This window comes from Lissotriton vulgaris, chromosome 6 (assembly GCF_964263255.1).
Source record: "Lissotriton vulgaris chromosome 6, aLisVul1.2, whole genome shotgun sequence".
In the NCBI taxonomy this organism is placed as follows: Eukaryota; Metazoa; Chordata; class Amphibia; order Caudata; family Salamandridae; genus Lissotriton; species Lissotriton vulgaris.
In genome coordinates this window covers 1214453127-1214461581 of record NC_141694.1, presented here as the reverse complement: position 1 = coordinate 1214461581, position 8455 = coordinate 1214453127, and positions in this window count along the sequence as shown.

The following is an 8455-nucleotide window of genomic DNA, read 5'->3' as shown; positions in this document are numbered from 1 at the left end:
TTCGGCCTCCTGAAATAGTGTTGCTGTAGTATAAAGTGTAATTTGTTGTGGCATATGGCCGCTAATTGTACTGTTCCCTATTTGAAATGAGGTTATCTTGTCGAATACCGATAGTGTTGTAAAGGTGAAATCAAGGTAAGAGAATACTTTAGATGAATGAAATGTGGGTGCCGGGGGGTTATCTTTCTGAAAGCGTCCATTAACTGCCCTCAAATTCAGATGTTTTAGTTCTGAGAGTAGGTAGTTTGAGCTCTTTGTTGTTTTCTTTACCATTGTGCGGCCCTGAGTTGGAATGTCCCATATGTCATTTAAGTCCTGCGTGAGGTCATCTTCTGTGTTATTCCCTAGAAGATGAATATTAAAGTCTCCTGCCAAGATGCCTTTGTCTGTATCGGCCTCTTCTATAATTCTCGTTACTTCTTTAATTATTTATTTTAATGCTAGTAGTTTATGTTTTGGGTGGAGTTAGATGTTTATCAAGATTACCTTTTGTGCTGTCTGATTGAAGAACAGCGTGATCATTGAAGCCTGAATGCAGCTTGGGGCAGTGATATGTGTTTTAATAGGATGCATCTCGCCAATTTTTGTTATAGAAGATAGAAGGAGTAAACCCCCCAATCGGCGTCTGAGTTTAGAGTGTTTAATAGCTGGGGTAAAGCTTGAGGTGTATCCCTGTGGATCAAAGGGTTTATCTTCCCAGGTCTCCTGGAGTAGTATAATATCAAAAGTTTTGAGATAGTTCCAGAAGTCGTAGTTGTTTAGCTTCGATTTAAATAAAGGCAGATTTTGCTTTTCCCTGCACTATGTGGCAGGCCCCCAAAGTCCATCCCTGCCAGCCTTTCCATGGCTTCGCACCAGCGGGCTCAAGAAGCCCATCGGATGCGTGGCTGTTGGAGCTTCCGACCACCATGATACCACCAACCATAATATTATGGCGGGCGGATAAAAACTCATGATGGCGGTGAACCCACCACCGACAGCTTGTGGCTGGCAGGTTCATCGCCATTGTCAGCCCCCTCGTTCTTACTTTATGTGATACATACAGCCCACATGTGGGTGGCGGGTTTACCGCCATTGCCAGCCTCCTAGTTCCTACTTTATGTGATTCTTACGGCTCAGAGTCACTTCACCAGATTTGGGTTGACTCATGTCTGTAGTAGTTGCAGAACTGCAACAGTCATCTTTGACCACAATAAACAGTGGTAAATGGTGGTATGCCCTGGAACTGATAAAGAAAGTGCTGCGTTTGTTTGGAAATGTGGTAGCATTGGTTAACATCTCTAATGTAATGTCAATGCACAACAACATAGCAAAAATATAACAAGACACAGCACAACAAAACAGTCAAAACAGAATGCATTATAACAACCACAAAACAGCACAACAATAATTCAAAGCAATAATGTAGCACAAAACAACAGCACAAAAACACGATATCACCACAGCAACAAAATACAACACAGCAAATACGTGTTTATATTATTCACAATCCAGTGTTTTTTTTACTACCCTGTCATTATGGGTAGGGATAGTCCAAAAAGTTTTTGAGTGTTCTGCCCTATTTTTCTCATAGTAAATGTTAATTTGTGAATCTTAAAGTACAAAGTAATGTCCTTAAAAACAGCAATTGTTGAAGGGATTACACATGATGTTAGCACATAAAATATTAACAGCGAGAGGGACAAGCTTGTCTGACACATTTGAGTCATGCACCTAGTGGATCATTGTGCATCTACTGGCTATTAGCACTATTCATAAGAGGTAGAGTTAACCACTTTTAAGAAACCAGCATATGTTGAAGCTCTTAGACTAAGGACCTGATTTAGATCTTGGCAGATCTGATCTCGCCGTCACTTTTTCATCACCTATTAGGCGGTCCGCCTACTCCAGTCAATCCGAGGGCTGCTGCCTCCACCAGAATTTTCCTCCTGTTTCAATGGTGTCATAGGCAAAAGTGTCCATCAGCCAATATTTCCGCTGGGCCAATCACAATGGGGTTGATTCCGATTCGGGATAGAAAACCGTCCTACGATTCGTATTTGTAGCAGTTTCCGTACGATTTGTACACTGCCATCCAAATTGCATAGTACGATTCGTCTACAAAGATTCCATCCAAATGTTTACGAACCGTACGAAAAACCAGCGAAGAACCGTACGATACGGACTCGGCTAGTGAACTGTACGATTTGTAAACATGGCGTACTACCCGCCAAGTACGATCCTGATCAGAGACTGTTACCGCGATTCGTACGTGAAAACGCAGTCGCTGCGTATGAGCTGTGATTTGTACGGAAAACATCGCGTATGAGCGAGCCGCACAATCAAATAGAAAGTTAACCCCCCATCAACGAAGCACATGCTTACCCCGCCAATACGTCGCGTATGAGAGAGCCACACATTAAAGTACGAATCGAACCCCCCTCAACGAAGCGCACGCGTACCCCATAAATACATCGCGTATGAGAGAGTTGCACAATAAAGTACGAATCAAACCCCCCTCAAAGAAGCGCACGCGTACCCCGTAAATACATCGTGTATGAGAGAACTACAAAATAAAGTACAAAACGATTCCCCCCTCAAAAAAACTAACCCTGGGCGGAGTTGGCGGAGTGGGGCTTCACGGAGCTACGCGAAGTGGGCGAGAAACTACGCCCACCTCCGCACTCCGCGTAGCCCCACTCCGCAAACACCACTGGCCGCCAGCCCCGCCACCCGCCTCCCTCCCGCCCTCCCTAAATACTTTAAATTAAAGGAGTCAAATAATTTAAAACGCACTTACCTTGCCCGCCGCTGCCCGCTGCGTCCCCGGGGCTCGCTATCTTCCGTCTTCCGTCTTCTTTACTAATGCGCATGCGCGGGCGGCCGCGCATGCGCATTTCTCACGAGAAATGCGCAAGGGAGGGCGGGAGGGAGGCGGGTGGCGGCGAGCTACGCTCCATCTGCGGAGCGTGCGTAGTGCCGCCTGCCTACGCCCGCTCCGTAAAATGCGGAGTAGGCAGCACTACGCACACTCCGTGCACGGAGCGTAGCTGGCCGCCCACCCCTAAAAAAAACACACTCGTACCCCAAAAAAAGCACAAGGAGTGTTCAAAAGAGTCACACAACACCACTAAACATATCTCCTGTGTACAAAGCAATGTCCTGGCCAGATAAAAAATGGCAAACAGAGGACCCAACTCAGACCCACCCCTTATAACACTCCCACCCAAAAATTCAAAATAAGCCACACCCACAAATGGACCAATAAAATGGTCCCACACCCACAAAAAACCATCCTTTGCAACATACCCATTTTCTGACAGAGACTGACAACACACCAACAACTGCACACATCCACCTTCACACATACCCACAATCATATTCAGATCCACACACCCCATTCACATTCTGACCCACACCCCCGATCCATACACACAGTCACCCCCCAACCACATTTGCCCCACAACATGACCACCAAAGAATCCAAAGTTCACTAACCAGGAGATAGAGATCCTTGCAGATGAAGTCATCAGAGTTGAGCCACAGCTGTTTGGTACATTGGTCAAACAGACCAGCCTAGCGGAGGAAACACGCATGTGGTACAGGATCGTCGATAGGGTTAATGCTGTTGCACCCATCAGGCGCACCAGGAAGGATTGCCAGGCCAGGTGGTACAATCTGCGGAGAATGGTAAAGCGCAAGATGAATGATGACTACGCCAACGCTCATCACACCGGATGTGGTGGTCCCCGCAGACAGTACAGTTCCAGCCCTGGGAGGAGAAGGTCATGGCCCTGCTACCACCGGTGGGAGTACATGGAATTCCAGGAGTCGTGGAGCCTGTTGAGTATACAAACAACTCATGTCACATGGGTGGACCACCAGCATTGCCCAGACACATGAGGGGTGGCTGGATATGACTCCCAGCAGTGCCCAGATATAGGAGGGGGTGTAGATATGACTCCCAGCAGTGCCCAGACATAGGAGGGGGTGTGCGTAGGACTCCCAGCAGTGGCGAGACATAGGAGGGGGGTGTAGATAATGACTCCCAGCAGTGCCCAGACATAGGAGGGGTGGCTGGATAGGACTCCCAGCAGTGCCCAGACATAGGAGGGGGGTGTGCGCAGGACTCCCAGCAGTGCCCAGACATAGGAGGGGTGGCTGGATAGGACTCCCAGCAGTGCCCAAACATAGGAGGGGTACAAAAGAGTGTGGTAATGGACGGAGCATCTGAACCAATCAAACACTCACTCAGACGGATTTGCATATAGCCATGTCTGAACTGGGGTGGCAGAGTGGGCTGGAGAGCGGTGATGGATTAAACCCAGATCTTTTGACTGGGTGTGAGTGTTTGATTGATTCATACGCTTCGTCCATCACCACCCCCTTTTGTACCTCTTTTGGCCGCCATAAGTGTGGCAGGGTATGCTCAGACGTGAGTCCTTTGCTCACTTTGCCACTGGATTCAAGCAAGCCGGGCTGAAGACGGCTGGAATGCCAGAAACTGGTCCTCGGAAGCTTGTTTCCGGTCCAGGGAAGACATGGCTTGGCAGTTCGGGCTGGACTGTTCCCATGAGGCACCCGGTCAGACTGAGTTGCATTTAGCCATGTCTGAACTGGGGTGGCAGAGTGGGCTGGAGAGCGGTGATGGATTAAACCCAGATCTTTTGACTGGGTGTGAGTGTTTGATTGATTCAGATGCTCCGTCCATCACCACCCCCTTTTGTGCAGACATAGGAGGGGGCTGTGCACAGGACTCCCAGCAGTGCCCATACATAGGAGGGGTGGCTGGATAGGATTCCCTGCAGTGCCCAGACATTGGAGGGGGTGTAGATAGGACTCCCAGCAGTGCCCAGACATAGGAGGGGTGGCTGGATAGGACTCCCAGCAGTGCCCAGACATAGGAGGGGTGTGTGCGTAGGACTCCCAGCAGTGCCCAGACATAGGAGGGGGGTGTGCACAGGACTCCCAGCAGTGCCCAGAAATAGGAGGGGGTGTGCACAGGACTCCCAGCATTGCCCAGACATAGGAGGGGGTGTATATTTGACTCTCAGCAGTGCCCAGACATAGGAGGGGGTGTAGATATGACTCCCAGCAGTGCCCAGACAAAGGAGGGGGGTGTGCGTAGGACTCCCAGCAGTGCCCAGACATAGGAGGGGGTGTGCGCAGGACTCCTAGAAGTGCCCAGAAATAGGAGGGGGTATAGATATGACTCGCAGCAGTGCCCAGACATAGGAGGGGGTGTAGATATGACTCCCAGCAGTGCCCAGACATAGGAGGGGTGGCTGGATAGGACTCCCAGCAGTGCTTAGACATAGGAGGCGGTGTGCACAGGACTCCCTGCAGTGCCCAAACATAGGAGGGGGTGTAGATAGGACTCCCATCAGTGCCCAGACATAGGAGGGGGGTATAGATAGGACTCCCAGCAGTGCCCAGACATAGGAGGGGGTGTAGATAGGACTCCCAGTACTGCCCAAACATAGGAGGGGGGTGTGGATATGACTCCTACCACTGGTCAACATCATGGGGGTGGGTGCAAGGCTCAGGCCAGAAGGCTACAAGGGGGATGGTGAAGAAGCTTAAACTAAGGAAAACCCTATCACCACTACTGTGTAAGCACAAGCCCAATTGCAAGCATCCCATATGGACCAGGTACACACCCATGGACCATGCTCAATGTACAGGGAGTGAGAAAGTACTGACAACAAAGCTGACACTGGGCCATGGTGTATGCTGCAAAAGGTCATCCTGTGACCAGTGCAAACAGTAACATCAGGACAACAAGGTCAGATATCTTAAACCGGAACTCACAAACATGGTCAAGGCAACATGCTCCATGGGGGGACAGCCACACCATGAGTGAGGCACAGTTCCAACGCACACTCAAACTACCAGCACAGCCTGTCACACACACCCCTTACATAAACATAGCCAGCTGGGACAGGCAATGTAGAGTTCCACTGTCACCACCCTCATGTAAAACCACAAATACAGATTTGATGAAGCATGTAAGCCAAAACATGATTCACAAGTCACTTGCACTTATACCACGATGCCATAGCTACAAGTTTATGACGCAGCGGACGCACAAATATTACTGCAATGCTGTTGGGTATTGACAAGGTGATGCACATGGGAGATGTGGTACAAAAGGCGGTGGTGATGGATGGAGCATCTGAATCAATCAAACACTCACACCCAGTCAAAAGATCTGGGTTTAATCCATCACCATTCTTTAGCCCACTCTGCCACCCCAGTTCAGAGATGGCTATATGTAAATCAGTCTGATCCTGTGTCTCATGGGAACAGTCCAGCCCGAACTGCCAAGCCATGTCTTCCCTGGACCGGAAACAAGCCTCTGAGGACCGGTTTCTGGCATTCCAGCCGTCTTCAGCCCGGCTTGCTTGAATCCAGTGGCAAAGTGAGCAAGGGACTCACGTCTGAGCATACCCTGCCACACTTATAGCGGCCAAAAGTGGTACAAAAGGGGGTGGTGATGGACGGAGCATCTGAATCAATCAAACACTCACACCCAGTCAAAAGATCTGGGTTTAATCCATCACCATTACTTAGCCCACTCTGCCACCCCAGTTCAGAGATGGCTATATGCAAATCAGTCTGATCCTGTGCCTCATGGGAACAGTCCAGCCCGAACTGCCAAGCCATGTCTTCCCTGGACCAGAAACAAGCCTCCGAGAACCGGTTTCTGGCATTACAGCCATCTTCAGCCCGGCTTGCTTGCATCCAGTGGCAAAGTGAGCAAGGGACTCACGTCTGAGCATACCCTGCCACACTTATGGCGGCCAAAAGTGGTACAAAAGGGGGTGGTGATGGACGGAGCATCTGAATCAATCAAACACTCACACCCAGTCAAAAGATCTGGGTTTAATCCATCACCATTCTTTAGCCCACACTGCCACCCCAGTTCAGAGATGGCTATATGCAAATCAGTCTGATCCTGTGCCTCATGGGAACAGTCCAGCCCGAACTGCCAAGCCATGTCTACCCTGGACCGGAAACAAGCCTCCGAGGACCGGTTTCTGGCATTTCAGGCTGGACTGTTCCCATGAGGCACAGGGTCAAGGCTGATTTGCATATAGCCATTGTCTGACCTGGGGTGGTGTGGAGTGCAAAAAAACGATGGATTTAGGCCCAGATCTTTGCAATGGGGTGAATGTAAGACATTGTTCTGCATTCTGTCCATCAACTGTGTTTTTTGCAATTTTCACCCTGAGTGGGCTGGGTATGCTCAGACGTGAGTCCCAGGCTCTCCACATCACTGGAGGCAAGCTATCCAGGCTGAAGAAGGCTGATAGCCAGAAACCGGTCCTTGGATGCTTGATTCCGGTCTAGGAAAGACATGGCTTGGTAGTTCGGGTTGGACTGTTCCCATGAGGCACAGGGTCAAGGCTGATTTGCATATAGCCATTGTCTGACCTAGGGTGGTGTGCAGTGCAAAAAAATGATGGATTTAGGTCCAGATCTTTGTACTGGGGTAAATGTAAGACATTGTTCTGCATTCTGTCCATCAACTGTGTTTTTTGCAATTTTCACCCCGAGTGGGCTGGGTATGCTCAGACGTGAGTCCCAGGCTCTACACATCACTGGAGTCAAGCTATCCAGGCTGAAGAAGGCTGATAGCCAGAAACCGGTCCTTGGATGCTTGATTCCGGTCTAGTTAAGACATGGCTTGGTAGTTCGGGCTGGACTGTTCCCATTAGGCACAGGGTCAAGGCTGATTTTGATATAGCCATTGTCTGACCTAGGGTGGTGTAGAGTGCAAAAAAACAATGGAGTTAGGCCCAGATCTTTGTACTGGGGTGAATTTAAGACATTGTTCTGCATTCTGTCCATCAGCTGTGTTTTTTGCAATTTTCACCCCGAGTGGGCTGGGTATGCTCAGACGTGAGTCCCAGGCTCTCCACATCACTGGAGTCAAGCTATTCAGCCTCAAGAAGGCTGATAGCCAGAAACCGGTCCTTGGATGCTTGATTCCGGTCTAGGGAAGACATGGCTTTGTAGTTCGGGCTGGACTGTTCCCATGAGGCACAGGGTCAAGACTGATTTGCATATAGCCATTGTCTGACCTAGGGTGGTGTGGAGTGCAAAAAAACGATGGATTTAGGCCCAGATCTTTGTACTGGGGTGAATGTAAGACATTGTTCTGCATTCTGTCCATCAACTGTGTTTTTTGCAATTTTCACCCCGAGTGGGCTGGGTATGCTCAGACGTGAGTCCCACGCTCTCCACATCACTGGAGTCTAGCTATCCAGGCTGAAGAAGGCTGATAGCCAGACACCGTTCCTTGGATGCTTGATTCCGGTCTAGGTAAGACATGGCTTGGTAGTTCGGGCTGGACTGTTCCCATGAGGCACAGGGTCAAGGCTGATTTGCATATAGCCATTGTCTGACCTAGGCTGGTGTGGAGTGCAAAAAAACTATGGATTTAGGCCCAGATCTTTGTACGGGGGTGCAT